This window comes from Alosa pseudoharengus, unplaced genomic scaffold (genome assembly GCF_046254945.1).
Source record: "Alosa pseudoharengus isolate Yale_2024_CS ecotype anadromous, Long Island Sound unplaced genomic scaffold, YU_APseudo_1.1 YU_APseudo_1.1_scf_3, whole genome shotgun sequence".
NCBI classification, from domain to species: domain Eukaryota; kingdom Metazoa; phylum Chordata; class Actinopteri; order Clupeiformes; family Clupeidae; genus Alosa; species Alosa pseudoharengus.
The window spans coordinates 13,459,577-13,487,174 of record NW_027468718.1 but is presented as its reverse complement, the minus strand read 5'-3'; the positions used below and the strand labels follow the sequence as shown (position 1 = coordinate 13,487,174).

Below are 27,598 nucleotides of genomic sequence, written 5' to 3'. Positions count from 1 at the left end.
ATTGTGGAGAGGCACACGTTCTGAAGACAAGCTAGCGCTATGGACATTAGGCTACCTCCAGCCTCGTTCGCCACACCACTAACACCCTGCTAACTTCCCGATGAACACTCCGAACCCGTGAAACATTATTCCCACCAGTGACATTGGGCAAACGATTCAACGTTTGTGCTTGGTGTAAGCTAAACTATGGAGTAAACTCTCACTTTGTCCAGCTGCATCATTGCAAGGCAGGGACGCATCTGAAGCCTTACTAAACGAATCACCGTCATTTTCTGAAGGCAGATATTCCCCTTCAGAATCAGGGTCCGCGAATAGAAGACCCCACACTTCATTTCAGGTAAACTTTTTTGATGCCATTAGACGATAATCTAATGCAAATACTCAATGACGTTGACAATATCGCTCTGACAAAGTGGCTCACACGCACACTAGCTCCGGTATTTCACGCACTGATTCACTGCAGCTGTAGTGCGAAAGTTTTGTTTAAAGAGTGCCCTTTTTTCGACTTGGGGATGCCGTATGACATGTCTGCCATCTAGTGGAGTGGAGGTCGAACGAAATATGACACCCTATTTGACTAAATCGGCCGTTTTATTCAGTACCGCATCTTGTCGCCTGTGGCGGCTAACTCGCCAGAGTGTGAAACTGAGAAAAATGACTTTAAAGTTTTTTTGTTGTCCAGCCAATTGTATGATAGGTAGGACACTGAAAATTTGCCAAGTAATTGTCATAATGAATACATGTATCTACATGTCAAACTTGACCTTTGACCCTTATTTGGAAGTTACTGTATTCTGCCTTTGCATTATCTGCAAAACAATAATGGGTCATACAAAGGCAAAATACCTTAACTTCTAATTTATTGACCATTTGGACTTTTATCACTCTATAGAAACATTTATATGATAACAATGATAGCCTTAAGATAACATTTAGTGAGTTTTGTCTAGTAAGGCTTAATATTAGGCCTCCATCAACAGAATATTACAAAATACAAAATAATGAGAATGCTACACTGGAACATTTTAAAACTTTATCGTTGTACTTAATTTAAGTAAAATAACACTTTAAGAGCCAGAAAACCAAAAAACAGCCACAACATGATCCAAGCCAATGCCATTAGAAATGTATGCAATTACAGGAATTTTGCTACTCATGGACACATAATAATTTACTGTCTGTGTCGTGCGGGCGGCGGAGGAGTCACACATTGATTGTATTTCTTTCTTGACAAATTAAAGGGACATCGACTTAAGGACATGCTGTGTAGTTTTGTTCGTATGGGAGTCAAATATTTTGCAACCAACACTGTCTAGCTTTAGCTAATAGCTTACCCATAGCGACACTTAAAATTGAATGACAACATCCGAACAACGTTGCACTTTGATAGATTTTAGGCTAGCTAGCCTGCACATAATTATATTGCGAATGGGCTTGCTGAAAACTTGTGATGGATTTAAACAATGGATTTGTCTTCTCAGTGGATGTTGTTTTCCATGGATTTTTTTAAAGGTAAGCTGCGATCTAAGTTCTATCTGCTGGGTTAGTTTGTGTGCGACATGTTCTCCTCGCCGGGGAGGGACGGGGAGGTGTATCGTTAGGCGTCCCCAACCCACTCGCTTTGTTTTCTGCCAGTGAGTGGACTTGCAGATTGGCAGGCAGCTAGCCACCCTGTATGGCACGAGAAAACGTGTACTAGGCTACTAGTTAATAGTATCCAGGCTTTGAGACATTTATGGTGTCTTACAGTTGCCTGGCACAGCATCTATCATGTAGGCTATTTGTGGATCAGGAACAGTTGTGCATCGCTAGCTAACTAGGCTACATCCTAGCTGAATTTCACAAAATCTGAAGTAGTAAAAACAACCACTGCAACATTTTCTTTTCACTTTATTGAAGTGTGGCTGAAGTGCTTCAATTAGGCCTACATACAATACATAGGCATAAGACACTCTGCCTTTGTTTTACCCACCACCAATGTTAATATGGTTTGCTGCGCTGAAATTACGGTGCACTGTAACTTAATTCCAGCGTTCTATAGAGCTGCGAAACAAAGCTAAAGAACCGCAACTGATGTTACGGGCTTCTGCCTTGGCTTACCCTCTGCTTTTTGAAGTTACGGCAAAAACAGCATCTTATTTTGATAAGAAAACAACAAAATTGACTCAAGATATTTGTCCACATGATAAAATTGATGCCCATTGTTCCAAAAATGACAAACTCATTTTTGACAAAATTGAAGTTACGGCCTTTTGCCTTTGCACGGCAGAGTTAAGGTCCCTCCCTTCCCCCTTCAAGACAGAGGGCTGGATGGCACCCCAGTTCACCCTTCTCGCCACCACCGCTCTCTCTGCTTCCTCCCCCCACCTCCTCTCCATCAAGCCTGTGTAGAAGGTCCTGTGTTCCAACACACCACGACCCTCCAACGCCCACCCATTACCCCTCAGCAGCTCATCCACCCTCTGATAATGATCTGGGGCCTCATGTACAAAGACTTGCGTGGATTTCTGTGCGTACGCCAGACATGTTTGCGTGGAGGACCGCACATTCTCACGTTCAAGTCAGTCTTCGTACATCCGGACATGAGCGTGAGAAGTGGCGTACGCAGCATTTTTGTGCGTACGCAAGCTTTGTACATGAGGCCCCAAAGGGGTATTTCACAAAGGCAGAATTAAGACATCCAAGATAAGTGATAAAGCGGGGTTTGACATAGCGTTGTCTGGTCATCCTAGCTCAACTCGTTTCACTAATGCCAATCCAGGATGAGTAGGAGCGACTATGTCAAGCCAGGTGTAAGTAAATCAGGATGTGTGCGCGTTCTCGTTTCTGCTCCAAAGTGCCCACGGTTGGAATAAAAAAAAGACGCGGAAAATAGTGTCATTCACACAAAGTGAACAACCGCTTTTGATATAGACTAACAATGAAGTAAAGTTGTCCTTTTTGGAATGGGGAATCATGGCTATTTCTGTAAAACAGCAGGAGTAGGCGTGGTAGACCAACTGAATGCAAATTTACGTATGCACCCATGTGTGAGTGCTTCCTTGTCTCGGCCCGCAACGTCATTAAGAAAGTGCTAAATTCATCCAGGATAACCTAAAAATCCCAGCTTAATCCCTTATCTAGGTTTTGTGAAATACCCTGTGGCCTTACCCACGTCCAGGGCTCCAGGACAGGGGCCTAAGACGCCTCAGGGAAAACCCCAGCCAGTACCACGCCCACAGCCCCGCCTTGTGCCTGAAATCCCCCACCGCCAGACGACACTGAAAGGCATCAAACAAGGCCATTGCCTTGTCTGAAATGCAAACCACTCCCCTACCTCACCCGCCTATACATCAGCTCCCGGCCCACCCATTCCGTCTTACCCCCCCCCCCCCAAATAAAAGTAAAGACTTCCTTGTCCAGCCTCCTGCCCCAGAGAAAAGGCACTGGGAACACCACCGCCAGGTGGTTGATCAGAGGCAAAACATCCGCCTGCACCGCTGCCACACGGTCAGACAAGGACAGATGCCTCGTCTTCCACCGGTTTAGGTGCCCCTGCACTTTCTCAAAGACCTTCCCCCAATTCCACACCGCATCATCCCCCTTCCCAAACCAGACCCCCAAAACCTTGAGCCCCTCCCTTGCCACAGTGAACCCCCCTGGCACATCCTCCCTCCCTGCCCAGCTACCACAGAACAAGACAGAGGACTTGTCTCGGTTCACCCTTGCCCCCGTTGCCCTGCTAAAGAGGTCTAACACCTCACCTGCCCTCTGTAGACCTGCCTCCGTTGTTAGCAGAAGGGTGGTATCGTCTGCATACAATGCAACCTCCGCGACCCCCTCCCCTCCAGGCACATGCACCCCCCCATTCCCTGGTCCCGCCACACAAAGGCCGTCAGTGGCTCCAGATAGAGAACATACAGGAGTGGCGAGAGGGGACACCCCTGCCGCACCCCCTCGGCTTGTAGAAAAAATGTGAGAGCACTCCATTTACCCCCACCCTACTCCCCGCACCCCTTTACAGGACCTTCAGCCACTTGCAAAAGCCCGGGCCAAATCCCATCCTTTCCAGGACCAGGATGAGGAAATAATGGCTCACCCGGTCAAAATCCTTCTCCTGGTCCACGCTCAAGACTGCCAGTGGCAAACCCCTGTCCTCACTCCATGCCATGACATCCCTCAAGAGTGAGAGATTCAGCCCACACGATCTCCCTCGAACACCACAGGTTTGGTCCTCCCCAACCACTGAGGCCATCACCTCCCCCATCCTCACAGCCATGGCCTTTGCCAAGATCTTGTAGTCGACTGTGAGGAGGGCAATCGGCCTCCAATTATGGAGGAGTGCCGTCTCACCCCTTTTTTGCAACAGAGTCACCAACCCAGTTAGCATGGAGGGAGGGAGAAAACCCCCCACCAAGACCTACCCCCACACTTCCAGCAGACCAGGCCCCAAGACCCCCCAGAAAGCCTGAAAAAACTCTGCTGTCAGACCATCACCCCCTGGGGACTTATGAGCCTTCATAGACAGCAAAGCTGCCTCTAGCTCCGCCACGGAGAAAGGCTCCTCCAGGGCGGCCCGCTGTTCCTCCCCTACCCTGCCCTCCATGCTGTCCAAGAAAACCCCCGCCAGCGCCTCCTCCCCCCTCCTCTCCACAAAAAGAGCCTCGAAATACTGGGGAGCCATCTCGGCTGGAGCAGTCACCAACCCATTGTGGCTCTCCAACCCCCTCATCTCAACTGCTGCCTCACCCATGCCGACTTCAAGAAGACCCGGGAGGGCTTTTCATCTTCCCAAGCGGCCACCATCCCCTGCAGCTCTAGCCTCCTCACCTGCCCCTCAAAAAAGCCCCATTTCCCCCTTTAAAACCTCCACCCTCTCCACCACACACTCCGAATCTGAAGAGACGTCCACCGAACCAAAGACGTCCTGCGTCGTCAACTCCATAGCATCCTCCACTGCCGGTGACGGTCTTCGCGTCTTCGCCTCTAGAACCTTAACGTACAGCAGGGGGGAAAGAGGGAAGCCCTGCCGTACCCCCCCCCCCTCTGTGCCACCGCCCTTGACTTAACCCCTCTAACAATAACATGGCTCACAAAATCCTTATAAGCCAGGCCGATCCAGGCCCGAAAGCCTGAACCAAACCCCATCCATTCCATAACTTTGAACAAAAAAACTGTGGCTAACTCGATCGAACGCCTTCTCCTGAAGAGGTTAAGGACTGCCAGCGGGCACCCCTGCTGCTCCGCCCAACTCAGCACATCCCTCACCAAGGCTAGGGTCAAAGCCCTCGATCGCCCCCACACGCCGCAAGTTTGATCCTCATGGATAACCGCCCCCATCACTCAAACGAATTGCCAACGCCTTAGCCATCACAACAACGACAGTATTCCGGCTGGCCCGGGTAAGAAAGGTTCCCCTGATGCGGCCACCACCCAGGAAATCCTGCAAGCTGTAGACGTCCGCCGATGTAAAAGTCAGCCAATCCTTAAGAATCTTGTCCACCACGTAGTCCCGCCCAAAACGTCTCTTCTCCTCCAATTCAGCATCCGACTCCAAACCGATCCAAACTGTATTCCGTAGCCGCGTCACTGGCTCCCCCGAAATCCAAACGTATCCTGAAAAGAACAGATTTTTCCTTTGGAAAAAGTTTTATTGTCACCCAAACATATATATTATTCCATTACATTTTATGTTGATTTGTTTTTCACATTTCCAGGAATCTTTTTTCAGTACATTATTTGACTTTCCATCACAGTTTCATCACATGATCTTCACATTTTCATATGCTTCACACTTCAGATCTTCATTTTTACAAACATAAAATCATGTGTCTATAAAATATATTTTTTTGTTTTAAAACTGTGTCTGTGTGTGCAAAGTCCATGTTTGTGTAAAAAAAGAGATGTTAAAAGTCCACACTTTTAAAAGAGTTCAAAATGTGATAAAAAATGCAATAAAAGTCAATTAAAAGTTTCCCTCGTGCAGGACCACTAACTCTCCAGAAGAGCAAGGCAAGCGCAGATGCGCCCAGCGGAGGTCCTCCCCTCCGCCCGCTGCTCCGTCCAGTGATGGTGGTAGTGGGGGTGCGTCGGCGGGAGCCAGCAGCCGTGGGGGGCGGGACCCCCCTGAAGTGTGACCCCGGCCCCCTCCTCCGATTGGCGACGTGCGGTGCCTCCTGCCACGCAGATGTCACCAGCCGCCGTAACGTTGGCATGGGCACCGTCACGCGCTTCCCCACCAGCAGGTTGCGGGAGGTCCACAACGCGGCTTTTACACTGTTGAGGGTGAGCCAGAGCGCGGGGAAGTCGGCGGCTGAGATGGGTGTTGGCGCCCTGGCCCACCCTGCTAGCCGGTAGCTCAGCTGGACCTCCCCTGCTGGCAGGCTCGGGCATTGCAGGGGGCCGGTATCGGCCCACAGGTCCCTCGCCACGCTGGACTCCCAGAGCAGGTGCCGCACGGTCTCAGGTTGGCCACATCCTGGACGTGGGCAGGTGTTGGTCCTCGCCATGCTCCGGGAGTGCATCGCGGCTCTGACCTCATGGAGCGCCATCCACGCTAGATCCTTCAGCTTGTTCTGGAGGGCGGGGTGGGCAGCGTTTCTCCAAGCCTGTTGGGCCTCACTTAGTGTGAGGCCAGGAACGGGGCTCACTGCTTCCCGGACCTGCACAAGGGAGACAATAGATTTTGCATTGGTTAAATTGGTGACATCAGATGTTCTAAAATCATATTTGTTTAAAAATTTTTTTATAAAACAATATTCTTTTGGCAAATTAAAAGCAACTGGCACTCTGTGGTCTGTATCTAAAATCTGCAGCTGTCTGAGGTAAGACCCCATCCAGAATTTTACCATGGTGGCAGTCTTGTTCTCTCTGGATGGGGTCGTTGCGTATTTAAAATGCAGGGTGGTGAACTTGCTGCCTAAAAACAGGTGGGGGTCCGGGAGGCCTTTTCCTCCATTTTCTGACTTCTTTTTGAGGACCTCCCTTCTCAGCCTCTCCCATTTGGACCCCCACAGGAAATAAAACACCGCCCAGTCCAGACCTAAAAGAAAAGATTTGGGGGGACTAAAAACAGAACAGAGAAGTTAAAACAGTGGTAAAATTACAGCTTTGACTATTACAATTTTCCCTTCTACTGTCAACTGTCTCAGTCCCCAAAAGCCCAGTCTTTGCCTAACTTTCCCTAACGTGTCAGTCCAGTTGCCCTGTCCAATTTTCATGTCTGTCTGTTTAAAATCTACTGCCAGATCTGGTCTTATGTCACCCCACGGCCCAAAGAGCTGGGCCTCGGACTTGCTCCTGTTGAGCTTGGCGCCCGAGGCCCTACCGTACCAGACAGTCACGTCGAGTGCTCTTTGGGCCGATAAAACGTCAGAAATTAAAAGGGTCACGTTGTCCATGTAAAGTGAGCAGGTCACCGTCAGTCCACCTGGCAAGTCCAGTCCTTTGATCCATTTGTCCCTTCTCAGTATCTGTGCCAGCGGCTCGATGCACGCAACGAACAGGAGTGGGGATAACGGACACCCCTGGCGGATGCCAGAGCGAACATTTATCGCATTGGTTCGCATTTACTCAAATTTTTCCTGTGTATGTACAGCAATCCCACCCACTTTAAAAACCTTCCTGGAAACCCCATTTTTTTGCAGTACCTTTAAAAGGTACTGGTGTGAGATCCGATCAAAAGCTTTTTCAAAATCTAAATTTAGCACTAAAAGCCTAATATTTCTGTCTCTCGCAAAACAGATGGCGTCTTGGACCAGCACTAGGCTGTCCGTGATCCTCTTTCCAGGTACGGCACAGACTTGATCCGGGTGGATCACGTCCTCTAAAAAGGTCGACATGCGTCTGGATAAAAGTCTACTAAAAAGTTTGCAATCAAAATTTAAAAGAGTAATTGGTCAGTCCTGTCGCCTTTTTTGTGTAATAGAGAAACTATCCCTGATCTAAAACTGTCTGGAAGTCTGTCGAGTTCGTCAAATTCTTTAAAAACAGTCAGCATGTCATTGGCTAAAATGTCATGAAAGGTAACATAAAATTCCACGGGGAGTCCGTCCTCTCCCGGGCATTTCCCTGTTTTAAAACCTTTAAGACATTTTAAAATTTCTGCCAATGTAAAATCTTCTGTTAAAACATGTTCTCCCTTCCATCTTTTTTTAGTTTGATTATCCCACCCCCTCTTTATGTTATTTTCTTTAAAAAGTACTTCTGTTTGTCTTTCTATGCTTCTTAAAATTGAAAACTGACATTTCTTTTTTTACCTGTTTGATTTCATCATTAAAATCAAAACCCATATTTAAAAGGTTCAAATATCTTTGTAGTCTTTTTTTGCAGCCCCAACATGCACCTCCTCCCTCTCTCTCTCTTTCTTTTCCTTACCTTTTTTCCTAAAAAAAAAAAAAGGTCCTACCCTTCACCATTTCCCACCATTGTGCACGTGAATCGTACAAGTCTTGGAGGGTCTGCCAGAGGCTGAACTGCTCCCTGTATTCTCTAACTATCTCCTCATCTGATAAGAACAGATTTTTTTTATCTTTTATTACAAATCACCAAATCATACATCATACAAAACACAAATGGCATCCGGGACCAAGCCCGGGCAGAGGCCAGCCCTAAAAGGGACCCCCCAAAATAAAAGGCCCGAAGACCAAACAAACATAAAACCATCCCACCCATCCAGGGGGGTATTCCATCAACCTCGCTAAAGGCCAAACCTTGCTTATTTCGATAAGTCTCGCTAATTTTAGTGAGAATTCTGTTCCATTAATGAGGTTAACGTGAATCCCAGCTTGGTAACTATGGGAATTTATGCCACAGAACTAACCTGCTCCGTAGCAGGTTAACTTTTAAGCTAAATTAAGCTGTGTTAAAGGAACACGCCACCCAAAATCAGTAGTAATATATGTTCTTACCTTAACGTCGAGTAAGACCTTTCACGAGTTGAGTCATACCTCTCCCGCGCCGGTAGGTGCACTCAAACGATCTGTCGCGCAGCGCGAATGTGTTAGCATGTTGCTATGCTAGCGGGCTCTGCCGTGGCCGTAGAGAGAGGAACATAGCAGTAATCAAACACCTCCACATTTTCCCTACTTAAATACAGTTGCACGAGTAGTTGATAAAAATGTGTACGTCACACAACATGAAACGTGCCGATTTTCCAAGCGAATAAACAGGAGAACTACAATGTGTGGTGCAATAGCACTTGGGAGTACTACGACCTAGCGTGGTAATATTATTAACACCTAATTGTAGATCCTATCCACCACAGAGTTTAGAATCCATGCTGGATCGACCCTCAGCCTCTCCCTCCCCTCTGAGCGAGAGAGAGGCACACACACTAGAGATGCGCTGATGGGCTATTATTTCAACCATAACTGCATAGCAAAACTTATCATCCATCAGCCATCCATCAGCACCAAAGTTTGTTGACCAATTTTCAAAACCGCACCCGCCCACCATCCGTTGGTTGTTTTAATGTAGGCTATATGGGTGATGCAGCGCTGCTGACGTGAGGCTAGAAAGCCCTTGCCTGTTCTAGAAAGACTGATCTAATGCAGCAAATATATTAAAAGGCTAAAGTCGTACATTGGCTAGGCCTATCCCCAGAATATCAGCAGCAAACTCAGTCTCTGTCGCGCAAAACAGTCTCCAAATAAAACGCACATCGGCCTGTTGCCTATTCTGCCAGCTTGTGACAATATATCGTCCAAAATGCTTGATTGCATTGCATTCTCCACATTTTTAGCTAAATTTTCATGTACCACATCAGCATTTTTGTTCAGTGAATCTGTTGTAAATTGCTTTACAATTACTGACAATTATTGTCACTAATCCACCCCAAACACAACCAAACATACAACCCACCAGAGGGCGCCAAACACAAACAGGTCAACACAGTACAACATCCCAACCTCAAAGCCCACACATGTACAATCCTCCCCAACCCACACAAACAACATCAACAACAACAAGCCATCACCAACACAACCAACCCAATCAGTCCCACATACCCGTAGTCCTATTCAAATTGGCCTCGTCCTCCGACTCCGGGGAAGGGGGGAGGGGGGCACCTCCCGCACAGAGTCCCCCGACGTCCCATCCACCGCACTCTGCAGACACAGCCCCTCCTTATCCGTCGCCCTCAGTACCTCCTTCACCACAGCCACTCCAAAGCGCTCTCGGGTAAGCGTCGTCCTCTTCTCCACCGGCACCCAGAAACGTATTCCAGACTTTGGAAGTCCCCTAACCAGGTCCGCCGTCGCCATCGCTGTCTCTGATAAGAACAGATTTTTTTTTTTTTTTTATTAGATGAAGTCAAACTCAAACATTACATAATACCAGTGACATCACCAAAACCCTCCACCAAAATCACCTGCCTCTTGGGCAACTGTTTATTACATCATAAAGTGGTGACTCTCACCCTACCCCCACACCCAGTAACAGATGAGGAAGTCACTGGTATCATCCACACTGTCATACACACAGGAAAAAAACGTTTTTTCCCGGTTGCAGCAAAACAAAAACGACGCCTCGGGCCACATGTAGTCAACACAGACTTCACTACAGAAATCACATCATACAGTGGGTCCCCGTTAAGTTTGGACGGGTTCCTTCATGAATCACGCACCCCATTTTCTCAGCAGAAATTGCACAAACTGCAGTTGACACAAACAACCACAAGGTGTCACTTGGGTGCCACTACTATTTTTGATGCGACTGACTTACTGCTTCCATGACGCAGCGGGGGCACGGGAACTTAAATTGATCACGGTAGTTTAAGCTTACACTTGACAAAACATTCTAATATGAAAATGTAGATGCAATTGTTGAAAAATGGTGCAGCTCCTTTAAGAAAGCACCGTGTGCAGGGATGGAGAGAGAGAAAGCGAGAGGGGATAGGCCTATGTGTGTTAGAACTTAGCGTGTGGAAAAAGTACGTGCTGTTGAAACTGGAGCGAGTCATATTCAAAATAATGCAAAAAAAAGCAATTATCCTCATTCATTGCAACCAAAGCATGCCTGCTTGCCGACGTTCAAACGAAAAATATATCAAAGCACCTTTTGCGTTTGAATGTAGCACGAAAAAATGTTTAAACAGCTGGACAAATGATTTAGCTAATTGATTATATAACCTGTAGGCTACACCAGCAATTGTTGAACATTTACCTGTACAAGTACATTGACAGTAGCCCAGCCTAACAGCATGTTGTAGGACTACTGTAGAAATTTCACTTAAATTGCAACCGCAACATGCCTGCTTGCCAACGTTCAAACGACAACGAAAAAGATAATAAAACAACAAGAGGGTTGAGTCTGAATGACACTGAGTTTTTAGACACTGAGTTTTTGTAGTTAAGAAATATTTTCGTATAAAAAAATGGTCATTCTTCAATCTCCTTCACTGACGCCTATGGAAAAGGCTTAACGTCCCAAAACAACGATCAATGATCATCAAATTTCTCTCTCACATTGCTCCTCATAACCATCTATAAAAAAGTGTTTTTTCTTTTCTTTTTGAGCACATCCGAATCCCAGGACATAACGCACTGGACCTTATAATAGGCTCGAGATATAATTCCAAAGGGGGCAGATAGGGGCCACTGCACTTAAAACTTAAAAAGATTAAGCTTTCCGAACTTTGAAATTGTGATCAGTGACTGGCATCGGGTGAACGAAGCTTTTCGAAGTTGAACAGGCTATTAAAAACTATTTGCGCACCTCCATGTCACAGGAGAGACTGGGCTCTCCCTTCTATGAAAAAGACGTTAGGCTACCTGCAAACTGGCCTATGATTTCATTGCTGAGTTTGCGGCAAAGCAAGAAAATGTTTTTTTTCCTGAGTCAGGATATGGCGAGTCAGTGTCATTTATTTGTCCAATGTTAGCCTATAGATACAGACCAGTACATCTTATCAATAGTTTGAATGTCGTGTGTGTTTCTGCTCATTGACAAATACCGTTCAGCACAATGATTCATGCCCAATTAAAGGAGAATTCCGGTGTGATTTTGACCTAAAGTGTTTTGAAACATGATACCGAGTGTGAACGTATGTCTCATAGCCCATCTCGGCTTGTCCCCTGCACTCCGAAATCTGGCGCTAGTTAGCCGATGCTACCAACAAGGCGGTCAATGGTGGTGCCTCGGCATCGGCATAGCCATGCAAATAAATCACTGTTTTACACCATTTACGAGGCTCAAAGAATCTCCACACTTCACTACAAGAAACTGTAATCCATGCATTTCCACAGAATTATTTTTGGAATCTGATCCCTTATCATACCTGTTCATTCTTACTCGTCGCTCGACTTATCGTGACTAAATTCAAGATGGCTGCAAACGCTAAACTTCGTGAAGATACTGTCTGTATAAATCGTCTTGTAAGTAAACTACCAGTGCTTTTTCAAAGTTATCAATGTCTCGTTTTAAATGTCAGGGCCCTCGGAAGTCTACCAATGAAGTGTGGAGATACATTGAGCCTCGTAAATGGTTTAAAACAGTGATTTATTTGCATGGCTATGCCGATGCCGAGGCACCACCATTGACCGCCTTGTTGGTAGCATTGGCTAACTAGCGCCAGATTTCGGAGTGCAGGGGACAAGCCGAGATGGGCTATGAGACATACGTTCACACTCGGTATCATGTTTCAAAACACTTTAGGTCAAAATCACACCGGAATTCTCCTTTAATTCCCCCTGTTTAAGTGTTCGCCTTTGTTACACTATTTGGTTTCGTGATGTAGCCTATGATAAACACCATATGGCCAAATATATACAGGCTATACAATTGAATTTCCCCTCTTAAAGGTAAGCTGGTGTAGCTTATTAGACTAGGCTACTATTAAAATACACCGACGGTAGCCTTGGCTATGTGTAAAGTAAGCTATCGCATGATTTCATGCACGTAAGTGAAAAGGGCCTTGCATCTGTCAAGTTCGCACAGGGCCTCGCATCCCCTTGCGACGGCCCTGCAGCTCCTCCTAAGACAGCGAGGAAAAAGTTAAAATACGCGATAAACCGGGAAAAGTTGACAGGTTTGTTTCGGTCCCGGTGATTATTTGTGAAATTGTGCAAACGACAGCCTTTTCAAGGCATTTCAAGGAAGGAGTCGTAGCATGCAAGCTCCCAAATTGACCCAGTAGCCTAAGGCATCAATAAATTGTTGGGACTGGGGAGGGTCATGCGTTTTTTCTCAATCACTTTGGAGGGTCATAGAAAAAATTCTTGCTGGCGAGGGAGGGTCACGTCTTTTTTGACTAACGCTCCCAAAACTCCTCCGGTAGCCCCTTAATTAAATAAATAACGAACAGTCCCTAATTGATTAATAGCCTAGGCCTACACCAGCAATTGTTGAACATTGACCTGTACAGGACATTGACAGTAGCCCAGCCTAAATATATCAAAAGTAATAATGTAATCTGCATCGCTTTATTTAACAAACTGCAAGCAACAAGAGCATTGAGTTCGCTGTAAGGCCAAACCCAAAAGCAAAGCCTATCTGTTAAGGCAGTCGATAGGCTATATAACGAGCTGTGTGCCTGGAAAGACGATAGATGACGGCTCTGGTCATCCCATACCCTCCCCCCACTTCCTGTAGCCTACCATTATGAAGGCCTGTAGCCTAAAATGACTCGTTGCCGTTTTGTGACATTAAGCTTTTTCACGTTAAGCCCCCCTCCCCCATCCCCTTCTTTCACAAGCAGTGGGGGAGCGCGGGGCACAAAGTAACAATTTTTGGTAGACAAAGGAGGGTTCTCCGCGCTTCTGTCGTTTGGCCACAATCCGTTGCAACCAGGCCAGGACAGAGACGCCGGTGCAGCTCAGATGTCTTCTTAATTTTCTTTATTCTTTAGTAAAAGGTGCAGAACATTATTAAACTTTGACTAACATTTCGATGTGTCGATGTTTTTGACTAACGAACATCGAAACGTTAGTCAAAGTTTAATAATGTTCTGCACCTTTTACTAAAGAATAAAGAAAATTAAGAAGACATCTGAGCTGCACCGGCGTCTCTCCTTCTCTAACACTTTTTGGCTTTGGCTAAATATTTCTAAAATCATTTGAGTTTCACTAGTCACATGTTTTAACAAGCAACACTTGTTATTGAACTAATAACAGACGTGTGTCGAAAATTCACTTTATTTTCCATATGGAGAAATAACATATGCAGAGTCTAACCAAGGTCAATCTTGCCAAAAAAGCCCTCAAACCTGAAAACACATGAGGCAAAAGTGCAAAACATCACAAAACTAACTAAACTAACACGCGCATATTTTTGTATTGCAATCATTGTAGCCTACAGTTGTAACAGCGCGTAACAGTCGTTTTACTCCACGGATGCGCTCATTATAAAGAACGTTTAACGTGTCCCAAAAACAGCTATCAATTAATCACCAAACGTCTTATAAACAAGTATTGCCAGGAGCAACACCTTGCAAAAAATAACAATAGGCCTAGGCCTTTATATGGCTCTGCTCCTGCCTAGATTCGAACTCAGAACTGCCTGAAAGTTGCAGACCTGTTCTGGAAATACGTGCATTAACCCACTCAACCGTCAGACAACGCTATCTGCTTCGAGTAGGCCTATTGGGTAGGACTGTAGCCTACACTGGTTGCTGTGGCACAGTCTTGAGTGACCGAATTCGTTTTTCTTTGTCATATGAATGCTGTCATTTTGTTAACATTACTGTTAAGGAGATGCTGTAGGCAAAGTCTATATTTCAACCTCGTTAGTGTAGTAAAAAAAATCAGAACTATTCACAAGGTTTCTGGGCAGCATATTTATGTTCTGTTAGCAAGCGAACTTCTCATGACTACCGACAAAGTAGCCTACTGCCAGCTGACGAAGCTCTCATTTTAAAACATTACTGAGAGACAGACACTGTACAATCAAGAAATCTTGCCACTGAATCCAAAACTATGTTTAACATTATGTACAAGGCGTAGGCTACAGTGGACTAGCATGTTGCAGGGGCTGCTAAAAACACAGAGAAACGCACTGAAAACTCGGCCAATCACAGCCCTTGCTGTCGAATGCGCCGTCTGGTTCGACCGTGAAACTCCACAGCGGACTATGCTGCCCCCAAGCGGCTGCAGTTGTACTTACATTTCACCATTCACCATGATCGTGAATGAAGTGTCAATTTTTAACTGGGACCCACTGTACATTACTAAGAAAAACAAAACCAAAAAGAAACCCCATCCCTCACTACCCCCCTGCCCCCACCCTCCCCCCCACCATGGAATCCCACAAAACCCTCACCCCATCCCGCCCCAACATAGCCACCTCCACCCTTGCCACCCACCTCAACCTCCCCTCCAACCTGTGGACACTCTTCTCTGCTTCCCTCACCGGGTCCCTCCCCCTGATGCACCCCGCCCTCCTGTGCCACAAGGCCTTCTTTACCTCTGCCACCACCAGCCACAGCACCCTCTGTTGGTCCGCCCCATACCCCTGCACTCCCACACCCCTCAACACCAAGTTCTCAGTCAAGCTCACCTGGAGGCATCGCCGCAGGCGCAACCCCACCCAATCCCACACCTTCTGTGGCTCAGGGCACCCCCACAGAGCATGCCCCACCGTCTCCTCTGCCCCACAGCCCATAGGGCACAGGGGCGTACGACTCATCCCAAAACGATGCATTCTCTCCCGCACCGGCAGGCGATCCAACGCCCCCAACCACCCAATATCCCTCCCCTGCCCATCCACATAACTGGTGTGTATGACACTCCACTGCACCCGCCTCTGCACCCCCGACAACGGGCGGAGGCACCCTCCTCTCCACCAGCCCCCTATACACCCGTCGATGGTCGCCATCCAACAACCAGGGCTCTGCCCTTAGGAGGCTTGCCACCCGGTGGTAGTGGGGCGGCTTCTCCCATGCCCAGGGGGTCCTGGCAGACAGGGCCAACAAAGACCTGAAGTCTAACCCCAGCCAGAACTTGGCAAAAAATGCTGCCGGATGCTCAAAAGCCCCCAGCACCAGCCTTGCATGAAATGCCACTGTCAAGGACAACAGCTTGAGAGGGCCACTCGGCAGGCCCCGCCCTCCACTGCCCTCCGGCTGCAGCATTCTGGCCTGCTGCACCATTTCGGTCCCACCTCCCCAAATGAAACGGAAAAGGATCCTCTCGAACACCACCCCCTGCCTTGGCGGAGGGGGGAAGACATATGCTAGGTAGTTTAGAGCTGGCATGAGGTCCATCTTGACCACCAGGCACCTACCCGTGATGGACAAGGCCCTCCCTCTCCACCTCGCCAGCCGGGTCGTCAGTCCCCTCAGCCTCTCCCGCCAGTTCAACCCAGCACTCCCAGCCCTGTAATTTTTGCCCAGAATCCTCATCCCGTCTGGGCAAAAATTAAAACCCCCCAACGGGACCCTCTTCCCTGCCCACGCACCACAAAACATCACCGACGACTTCCCCTCATTCACCTTAGCCCCAGACAGCTCCCCATACTCCCTGAAAATACCCTTCACCACCCCTACCTCACAGTCAGCCGTCACGAGGACGGTCAGGTCGTCTGCATACGCAGACACCTTCACCCGTTCCCCCCCCCACCTGGCAGATGAACTCCACTAAGGCGCGGCTCCTGCCTCAAGCGCGCCGCCAGCGTCTCTAACGCCAAAACGTAGAGGAGCGGCGACAACGGGCACCCCTGCCGAACCCCACCCGCCTGCCGCACCGGGCCAGACAGGTGGCCGTTGACCGCCACCCTGCTGACAGCTCCGTTGTATAACAGCCTGACCAACCCCACGAACCGGCCCCCAAAATTCATCTTCTCCATAATGGAGAAGAGGAAAGCGTGGCTCACCCGGTCAAACGCTTTTTCCTGCTCGACCCCCAGCAAAGCTAGGGGCAAGCCACGCTCTCCCGCCCAGGCCATTACGTCCCTAATCAGGACGTGGTTCAGGCTAGCCGTCCGGCCACGCACCCCACATGTCTGGTCAGGGTGCACCACTGACAGCATCACCGCACCCAACCGCGTCGCCACTACCTTTGCCAGGATCTTGTAGTCCGTATTGAGGAGAGTAATTGGCCGCCAGTTCGCCAGGGACAACCTCTCCCCCTTCTTATACAATAATGTGACCCTCCCTGTCAACATCGACGGTGTCAAAGAACCCAGACGAACTAGCTCCCAAAACACCTCCATCAAATCCCCCTCCAACAAATCCCAGAAAACCTGGTAGAATTCAGAGGGGAGCCCGTCACACCCCGGCGCCACCCCCCTGTTCAGGGAGCGCACCCCCGACCGGAACTCCTCTACTGCCAGCGGGGCCTCCAGCTGCTCCCGCTCCCCACCAGAAAGCGCCCGACTCAGGCACTCCAAAAAGATGGAATCCCTCGGCGCCGCCCTCCCCCTCTCGGAGAAAAGGTCCCCATAATACCTCTCCACCTCCGCCCTCATCCCATCCACTGAAGTCACCACCCCCGACCCCACTTTAAGCCCCTCCATGTACCCCCTACCCTGCCAGTGCCGCACAGACTGAAAAAAACACCTGGAGGGCTTCTCATCCAGAGAGGCCCTACGGACACCTGCCAATAGCTTGCGATGCCTGGCCTGCGCCTCAAAGTGCCCCCTCAGCTGCGCCTTGACACCCTCATACGCACCCCAGTCAAAACCAGAACCCCGCACATAGTCACCCCACATGCGCTGAAGCTGCTCCGACAAGGCCTGCGCCTCCTCACGCCTGGCCCTCGCCAAGCCCCTCTGCCAACCCTTCCCCAGAGCCATCACCCTCAATTTAACATCTTCCCACCAGGATCCCCAGTCATCATAAAGACTCCTCAAATTCCTCCACCCCCTATAGACACTCCGGAACCTATCACAAAAAGCCTCATCCTGCAGAAACTCCACAGGTAGCCGCCAGGGCCCCCTCCCCAACTTCTGCCCCCCCCCCCCCCCTGCAAACCCACCCGAATGGCCGTGTGGTCAGATTGCCACATCGGCCAGTTCTGAAAGGTCACACACCCCAACCACCGACTCACCAGAAAATAATCTATCCTGGAAGCCATCCCCCGCGAATTACACCAAGTGTACCCCGGCCCCCCACCCCCCGCCACCTTAAAAGCATCCACCAAAGAGAACCCACTGATCAGCCCGAGGAGCTCACGGCTACCCTCCCCACTCCTCCCCCTATCCACCGACACATTCAAATCCCCACCCAACACAATGCCCCTGCTCGTGTGTAAGAGAGGCTCCAGAGCAGCAATAAAGTCTGCCTTCTCCTCCCGCCGTGAAGGCCCATAAACATTAATATGCCTCAAGCCCACCCCTGCCCATACACAATCAACACACAGAATTCTCCCAGGCAAAACACATAGACTGGACTCAACAGTGAAGTGTCCCCCTTTAAATAAAATCCCCACCCCATCCACATTGACCCTCCCCACCCCCCAAACAGAGTCCCCCACATCCCAATCCCTAGAAAACACAGTAACATCCCCCACATCCCGTAAATGGCATTCCTGCAGAAACATAAAATCAAAACGTTCAGCCTTAAGGGCCTCAAAACAAGCTTTCCTATGCAAAGCATTTTGTAAACCCTGCACATTCAATGAACATCCCACCAATACATCGTGCAAACCCACCATTATAAACTGTAATGAAAACCCAGACACTCAGTCACCGTCCACCAAGCTTAACCAACCTCTGAGGCTTCCCATCCTTCTCCCGCCCCCCTCCCCCATCCCCACTCCCCAGTCCAGGGCCAAGCCCCTCACCTTCTCCCGACACAGCGTCCACCTCTCCAGCCCCGGCTCGGAGCTGCAGACCCAGTCCCTCCGCCGACGTCTTCTCGCCCGCCATCGCTGCACCAGCACCAGTCCTCAGCTCCGGCTGCCCGTCCCGACCATACGCGGGGCTTGCAGTGTCTTCCCCCACCACGGTCCCAGAGGAGGCGTCACTCTCCTCCCCAGAAGTCGTCTCGTCCACAAACCCCAGACCCCCAGACCCCGGCGAGTTGACCCCCCCCCCCAGCAACATGGGTTCACTGTCGCTCTCCTCGGCCGCTTCCTCCACTCGCCGCACAGCCCCCTCTGCGGTCCCCGGACCCTCCTGCGGCCTGGTCTTCTTTCCAGCCATGGCCTCCTCGCCTGCCCCCTGACCCAAGTCGCTTGGCCTCTTCTGCCCCGACTTCCTCTCCTCCAGTTCAGTCTCCTCAGCCCAGGACTGCACAGCGAGCTCTCCCGACGGGGGTGTCGCCAGGTCCTGAGTAGTCGGTGCACACGCCAGCTCCAGTTCAGGCCCCGCCTCCGGGAAACCCTGCAGCAGATCCGACTCCCCTCCACCCGCGGTTCCGTCAGTTGCCTGCACAGCCGGGGGGGGCGCCCACACCTTCCACATCAATGAGGAGCTCTGATTGTCTCACAGGTGCCCCCAATCCTCCGCCAGCACCATGCTTCACTGCATCAGCAAAAGAAAGCCGGCCACGCTTTGGACACATACGAAAGAGATGATCCGACGCCCCACAAGTGCTGCACCTACGTGGGGCCGGGCATGTAGCTGGAGTATGCCCAGGCCCCCCGCAGTTCCGACACAGCAACCCAACACAGTCAGCCTTCGTGTGGGCTACGGCCAAGCAGCGATGGCACGTCACAAGCTGGCCTGGAAAAAACAGGTATCCACGGTCGGGCCCAATGACAAAGGAACTCGGCGGGTGCACTCTGCTACCATCAGCATTCTTCTTGAAAGTCACAAAAAAACGCCTCTTACCGTTCCAAATCTTCCTCACATTCAGCACTTTCGGCCCCACCACCACTTTAGTGCAGAAACGCTCCAAAAACAACTTAATGTCCAGTTCATGAACCCAGGGATTGAACATGTGCACGGTAACAGGCACCTTCTCCTCGTCAAACAAAGGAAAAAGCTGGAGGCCTACCAGACTCTGATGGCTCCTCCTCTCCATGAATTCCTCGAGAAACCTGGCACTTCTCCGCCCCTCATGAAAGGAAATATCAAAAAATCCAGCGTTGGAGTTGTCCTGCAGACAGAAGACGTCTCCTCCCGTCACTTGGAACAAATTCCTCAAGATTTCATCACAAACAAAGATAACATTCACCCTCCTCTTTGCCTCCACCGTGTTCTCCACAATCAAACGGACAGTATTCCTCAGCCGCATCCCGGGGGCCGGCCCAACAGCATCTTCCATCGACATCGCCTTCTCCGTCACGAAACCAACTTGATCTTAGCCAAAAGGCCGAGAAGCGATACCCTACAACTGTATGGGGTCCGGCGCCCCCCCCTAGCGAGGGCCCCGCCACTCAGAGGGTTACTTGGGGGCGGGACAAGCAAAAGCTGACCCCCACGGCCGGCGCAACACAACGCTTGACTTTGGACAGAAAGGTGCAGCTCTGCCGAAGCAGAGCTTCCAAAAATACCGTAAACTTGGGGCTGTTCCCCCAGAGTTTTTTTTTTTGTGTATGTTACCCAAAAGAAAGGGAAATCCCTTAAACCTTTAAATGTCCCAAGTTGTATTACCACAACCATATAAATCACATTGTCCAGAATTTAAGTCCAGTTGAGGGCAAGGAAAAAGATCTAGCTAAACAAGGCAGAATCTAGTAACACAAAAAAACATATGAAGTTTTAGGCTAAGACAATTATCAGGTACAAAAGGCAATCCACAAAGCAGGCATAGGAACAAGGTGAGCACCAAATTTTACTGTTCTGAAAGCACAAATGATGAAAATACCATTTTTAATGATGTTGTAATTACAATATAATAACAATGCAATAAGGATGTAACAAGGAGAAACAATTCAAAAGACCACTACCATTTATCATTAAGACCCCACGGTGAGATGGTATTTAATCTAAGCATCCACCCTCTTTCACAGTTAAGTCTCTGTGTTTTGTTCCATGATGCATTTGATTGAAGACCTATAAGGCGCAATTGCTCTATTGGGTGTTGTTGGAAATGACGGTACAAAGGTCTGTCTTTGTTGATTCTAATGTAATACATATGTTGTTTCAGACGCACCCTACCCGAATGTTTAGTTTCCCTAATGTAAAGTATTCCACAGGTAGAGCACCTGATGGCATATACCACATTGGTTGTATCTGGTGATATGCGGTCCAGAATTGGAGCTCCCTTCCCAGTAAGGGGGTTAGTGATGTATTGGGGGAAGAGAAAAGGTCCCTGTTCTGTTCGAACTCTGTCAAACCTTGTACGTATGAGCACATCCTGTAAATTCCTATTTCTGCGGAATGCAGAAATAAGACGAAATTCTTTGAGCTGTGGGATTCGATCTTGTAATTGTTCATAATGAGACTTTAAGTGTTTATTCCAATTGACTGCCTCTCTATGAAAGGTCTGAACCAAGGGAATGAGCCTGGTGCTCTCCGGAGGTTGACGACTAATATGTGTGTACTGCTGGAAAGAGTGTCTCACCTGGGCTTTGATGCCCCTAAGAAACCGTTGGGAATAACCCCGCTCCCGTAGCGCTTTGAAGAGGGTCCTAGTGGCCTTTTCAACATCATCCTCAAAGCTACAAATACGTCAGAACCTAATAATTTGCGACTTGACAATGCCCTTAAATGTATGTCTAGGATGGTAGGAACTTTTATGGAGTAATGCATGTGTATCTGTGCTTTTAAAGAAGACTCTTGTTGCCAAACGTTTTGACCCGTCAGAATCACCATCTACAAAAAACACCTCAGTATCTAGGAATTCCACCGTATGGGGCTGAAGATTGTTAGTGACTTTGATTGCCTGATGATGAGTATTCAGAATGTGCACAAATTGGTTAAAAGCTTCTACACCATGCTGCCACAGACCAAAAAGATCGTCCAAATACCTATAATAAATGAGGGGTAAATGGGGGCACCTGGCAAAGGCTGCTTTTTCCCAAGATGCCATATAAATATTTGCATAGGATGGGGCGAAAGTTTTCCCCATTGCAGTCCCGTGAATCTGTAAATGATATTGACCATTAAAAAGAAAATCATTACGGGTAAGGCCCAATTTTAGTAGCTGTAAAAGTTCTCTATCTGGTCTGTTTGCATCAGGGTACCTCTCCAAAGCCTCTGCCACTGCCTGCAAGCCCAAGTCTGTATCTATATTTGTATAAAGAGATGTAATGTCAATTGTAAAGAGAAAGGCGTCTGTTGGTACTACGACCCTACGGATCTTCTCAATAAAGTCGTATGTGTCCTTTAGGTAACTATCATGGCGCTGGGAGATGGGGTTAATATAGTAATCTATGAATTGAGCTATGTGGTACGACTCAGAGTCGCAGTCACTGATAATGGGTCGGCCTGGGGGTATCCCTGGTAGTGGCCAAGTCTCTGGTTTTTTGTGTACTTTAGGTAAAAGGTACATCAGTCTTAATCTCGGTTCATCAGGGCCCTGAAGGAATGTACGTTGGCGCTCTGTTATAAACCCTGATAGTTTTAAGGAATCCAGTATGGGTCTCTGTAGCTCTCGTGTAGCCGCCTGTAACGAATGTTCTAAGGGGGTATAGGGCTCAGCAACCGAGAGTTGCCTTTCGGCTTCTCTCAGGTACTGAGCCCTATCTAGTAACACTATCACTGAGCCTTTGGCCACATTTACACATAGCCAGGTATTTAGAGAAACGAATATTTCCCCCCCTCCGTTTTCAAGAATAACATCGTGCACACAACATTGTTTTCAAAAAACTTGTCATTGTCATCAACCCGCATAAATACGCTGTCGAGCGCCATAATAACTATGCCAAACCTATGGGTGGCAGTGTAGGGAAAGGAATAAAGCCATGCTGGCCAATCAAAATCCTCAGAATCGACACCAACGACTAACACGAACAGTAAAAATGCTGACCTCCGTGCAATCCTTCGCCTCTGCTCCTCCATGTAGAGCAGTTGTTGCAAATGCAAACAGGCCAGAAGCGTTTGCACAAAAGTAAAAATTAGTAGCACCTTAACAGCATCCATGATAATCCTGATCAGTAGCCAAAGAAACTGTAAACATCAGGCGCTCACATAACGTTAAGGATTTTCTGGCGCATAATGTGACGTTTAAGAAGCTAAAACGCCGTTTATCCCTGTTGACACGACAGCACATAACCGGCGTTATCAGAAATCTCCACTTTGGCCGGAGGTTTTAGAAATAATCGTTTTCTGTGATAAAAACGGGGTTTTGGTGTAAACGAGAGGCCAAACCGCAGGGGAATATCTGCGTTTTCCCTTCGTGTAAACGGGGTCTTTATCTGCTGGTTTGAGAATGATCAATTCATTATTACTAAGTTGTCGTAGGGCTATGAGTTCTTCATCAGTTATGTTCCCTTTAGAAAGGGGCTTGTCTAATGGCAGCAAGGTCCTGATTGCAAAGGTCCACAATATGTGGAGAGACCTGATCAGATGGTGGCTCCCATCCAGAAGGATATTGAAATGGGGTAGGTTCTCCCGTGTGATCAAAATTAATCCTCCTGTGGTAGGTGTGCATGTCTTTAAGTAAATTCTGACGGTAAAAAGCGTAATGGTGTGGGAATGAAGGTGAGGCCTTTAGAGAGTATGGAGATTTGTGCAGAAGTCAATTGAAAGTGACGTGACGTGATGTTATCTGTGTGGGGGCTAGTGTCATACTCTGACCCGGTTGGCAGTTTAAACAGCCCAACCAAAAATCGAACATGGCCACCGCTGTTTTCTTAAGCCAGTGTATGTTGTCTCTGGCATTCACCTTGAAATATTGTGTGTCCAAGGTGGGAAAGAAATGTGGGCAACTTTTCTCCACTCTGGCGTTGAAATCCCTGGCTCGGTCCCTAATATCTTTGTTCAATAATGGGGAGCAGGTTATTTGGGCAATGTAAATGAGGGCTTTTGGAAACTTAGAATGGCAGAGTCTCTCCAGCTCTTTGAATTGTTTCCACGTAGTGTGGGGTTCATTCAAGTTGGAGCAATTGATGATGCCTGCTGAAATGACCACTAGTTCACCCCGGTCCTGTATCTGAATGGTACTTATTAATTGGGATAGGTGATGGAATGCTGCCCCTGGAAAGCTGTCAATCTGGAGGAACAGCCCCGAAATCTTTAGTAAAAGGCGAAAGATTTGTACGAGATGAAGAGAAACCCGAGCGATGGCTGCCACAGGACACGCTGGACGGAGGTGGTTGGTCATGTCGTGTCCTTTTGTGTTCAAGGACTGAGGACAGGCCTGGTGTTTCTCAGAACCTGTGGTAGAGGAGACGGCAGGAATGGTGGAAACAAGAGCCAGCACTGAGATTGTCCTACGCGGCTACTTCAAGGCAGCCACATCAAACGACTCGTGGTCAGCGAGTCACATTACGACCTCAGGCACATCACTGGGTAGACCCCCCCCCCCCCCCCCCCCCTATCTGCGAGGACCCTTTTTCCACTCTCCGGTTTCCTCTCGCTGTCATCTTTGTCTCTTCTCATATCTCTTCTCTTCTTTTTATTTCTCTCAGTCTTCAAGAATAACGGTTTTATTTATAGTCTGTTGTCTCTCACTCAGGTTTCTATTGGTCAGCGTGAGTGTTGTTATGGGCATACATTTCTGTTTAGAGTTGAAATATTTTAACAGAGCTAACATGCCATTTTCAAAACACAGATAAATAAAACAGATAAATGCTTCTAAGTCACTGAGCAGTGTCTGTGGTCTGTTACAGTAATACATGCACAGGGCAGTAGGGACAGGAGAGCTCTTTATGTTCTTTGTATTTACTGCCACCTAGTGTCCAAGGCCTGTCATTACTGACGTTATGCTGTGACCAACTTCTTACAGTTTTTGCCTATTGCAAAAACTTGAACTGACCCCACCTAAATGCCTCTGCATGCCCCTTCCATTGCTTGCAAACGATGCATGCAGGTGTATGGTTGGTGGTACTTTCCATTGGCTCACTGAAAATAGTTCTTCAGCAGGTATTAGAAATGGGGAGTAATGGGGCAAGTACAGAACTGTTCTCAATGTAAAAGTACACACTTGAACAGGTACACAATAACTTAAGCCTCAGACTGATTAGTGCACAGTTTTTTTTGTAAGTGTTTTTAGGTGTGTTTGGGTATTACCAATCACCAGATATTCTTGCATTTTGAACAGAAGTGTTTTCCCAATAATAACAGGATATTTTATTTTGAACAGTGGCTAATGTAAAAACCTGTGTGTAGTGTTTCACAACAAGTGTGCAAAGCACAATGAATGTGCAAAGACAATGTGATTAAGCTATGGTTACACAGTGTTTAGGGTAGGCTACAAGAAGTTTAGGTATTCAGGCTTTGGTCTAAGCATTTGGTGTTAGTGTGAAAGCAATGTCTAACAACTGTAAAATGAAAAACTTGAAGATAAATCAAAATTACACACTGCCCACATGGTAAAGGTGTCATACAATGGAATTGTGGCTACCACATGGTAAAGGTGTCATATACTGTAGAATGGAATTGTGGATGCCACGTGGTAAAGGTGTCATATGGAATGGAATTGTTGCTATATCACATGGCAACACTCATCTGGAATGGTATTGTGGGTAGCATGCAGACATGGTAAAGCTGCTATGTCATGATGTCATGCTGACATGGTGGCCGGGCCCAAACCTTTGCGTAATCAACCCCCGTGCCATGTACGATCCCCCTTCATCCAGTGTTATAAATCCAGGGCACTTTATTCTTTCTTTTTTAGGAATGTGCTCACATGGGTTTTGGTGTTGCCATTGTGTTACTTGTTTCCTTGACCTTTTTTTTTTACTGTTACACACATTTTCAAAACTCTGTGTCTATTTCTCAAAACTTTACACACAAAAGCCACTATTGCACACATAAAATGCAAAATGCCTCAAATCTCAAGCAAAATGAAACACAACATTCAAAATGCAAGCAAGAAATAAAGCAAGCATTTGTTTCAAAATGTAAACACTTTTGTCATAATATGACATTTTTGCTCTTCTGTCTTTCATGGGTATATTTCCATACAAGAGTGAGAGTGTAAGTAGTAAGTAATCTACAGAGAGAAGTTGAAATGCACAGTAAACAATTTTTTTTTCTTTTTTTGGGGGGCGGGGGGGGGGGGGGGGGCAGCACATATGTGACTTGCTGGTTCTTACAGCTGGATTATATAAATAAACTGACACACCACCCACCACTGCCCAGGCATCAATGAGTCACACACACATACACACACACACACACACACATCACTGAGTGATGACACACACACACACACATTGAAACACACACCAATAATACACACACACACACACCTCTGCCTATACCCGAACACATACACACCTCTGTCCATGCTCAAACACACACACACACACACACACACACCTCTGCCTATGCCCGAACACAAACAACACACACACATTTTCATTCTTTTTTTGGATTCTTAAAAAAGCAAAGATCAGGGCAATACAGTTACATTGTACCCACAGTTGTTTAGGGCATTACTCAGGGGTAACAGTTTCTGAGGCGCACACACACATACACGCACGCACACACACACACACACACACACACACACACACACACACACACACACACACACACAATTAATGGTGGGTGAACACATGTAGGCCAAATTCTCTGGAATCCAACTCTGAAAGCGTAGTGTGGCTGTTGAAGTTGGGGGTGAACATGAGACGTTCAGGAGCACTGGAGGTGCAGCTGAGTTCTTGAGCCCACAGTTTCCTGTGACAGTTTCCTTTGCATTACCACACAAGGTGCTAGAAGCAGGGACACACACACACACACACACACACACACACACACACACAGCACAGCGATATAAAAGCCCCAAGACCAGAGACAAACAACAATATGAGCAACACTCAGAAGAAGATTATAGATCTTGAAAAGCTCCTGTACGTATCAGCTACTCCCCTCAACCACCGACAACTCAACATAGCCATCGTCTAACTTGTCCTTTTTTATAAAGAATATATTTATTAGTTTGAACTTTTGTGAACAGGAATCCATTCTAAAATCCATTGACTAATATTGTGAAACCATCCTCAACCCCCAGCCTGACCCAAATGTCTTTAATACGCATTTCCTAGGGAAAATTCTCTGGTTCCGGTTTCCGTGTCCATTGCAGGTCGTGGTTTTGTTTCAGACACAGGAAAAAGTCCCAAACCAGCATGGCACAGCGGTGCAATATGGCACAGTTAAAGGGGAATAAACTGACACACCACCCACCACTGCCCAGGCATCAATGATTCACACACACATAAAAATCACATTTCCAGTGATTTTTCACATAGATCTCCGAAAACAATCGGTTTTACCTAGCTCGAGTTGCTGCAGCCAATAGCTGAGCATGAACATGCCCCCAAAGTGTAGCGCTGTTGGCCACAGAAACTTGAGCTAGGTAAAACCGATTGTTTTAATTTTTTTTCATTCTGACGACAGTACTCGGTGACCTCAAGAAACGGAGATCTATTTGAAAAATGTATCTTTAAAATTGTCAGAAATGGAAAGGCAGATTAGCTCGGCACTCCGTGGTGGAGCGCAGAGCAACGCAGCCTCAAGAGCTGATGGTAAAAAGGTATCCGTGTTTCGGGGGGCCTGGTGGCACAAGCGGCTGTAGCACCCATACCACAGGCCCGGGCCCAAGTGCCCACGGGGACCCGGCTTCGAATCCGCGTTCATTTCCCGACCTCCCCCCATCTCTCTCTCCCGCTCGCTTCTTTTCACTCTT

The 27,598-nt window shown here is 47.8% G+C and overlaps 1 pseudogene; it reads right to left on the bottom strand.

The window, feature by feature from the left end:
- Positions 1 to 4,816: 4,816 nt before the first annotated feature.
- On the bottom strand, positions 4,817 to 10,241 carry LOC143099844 (uncharacterized; annotated as a pseudogene).
- Positions 10,242 to 27,598: the final 17,357 nt, after the last annotated feature.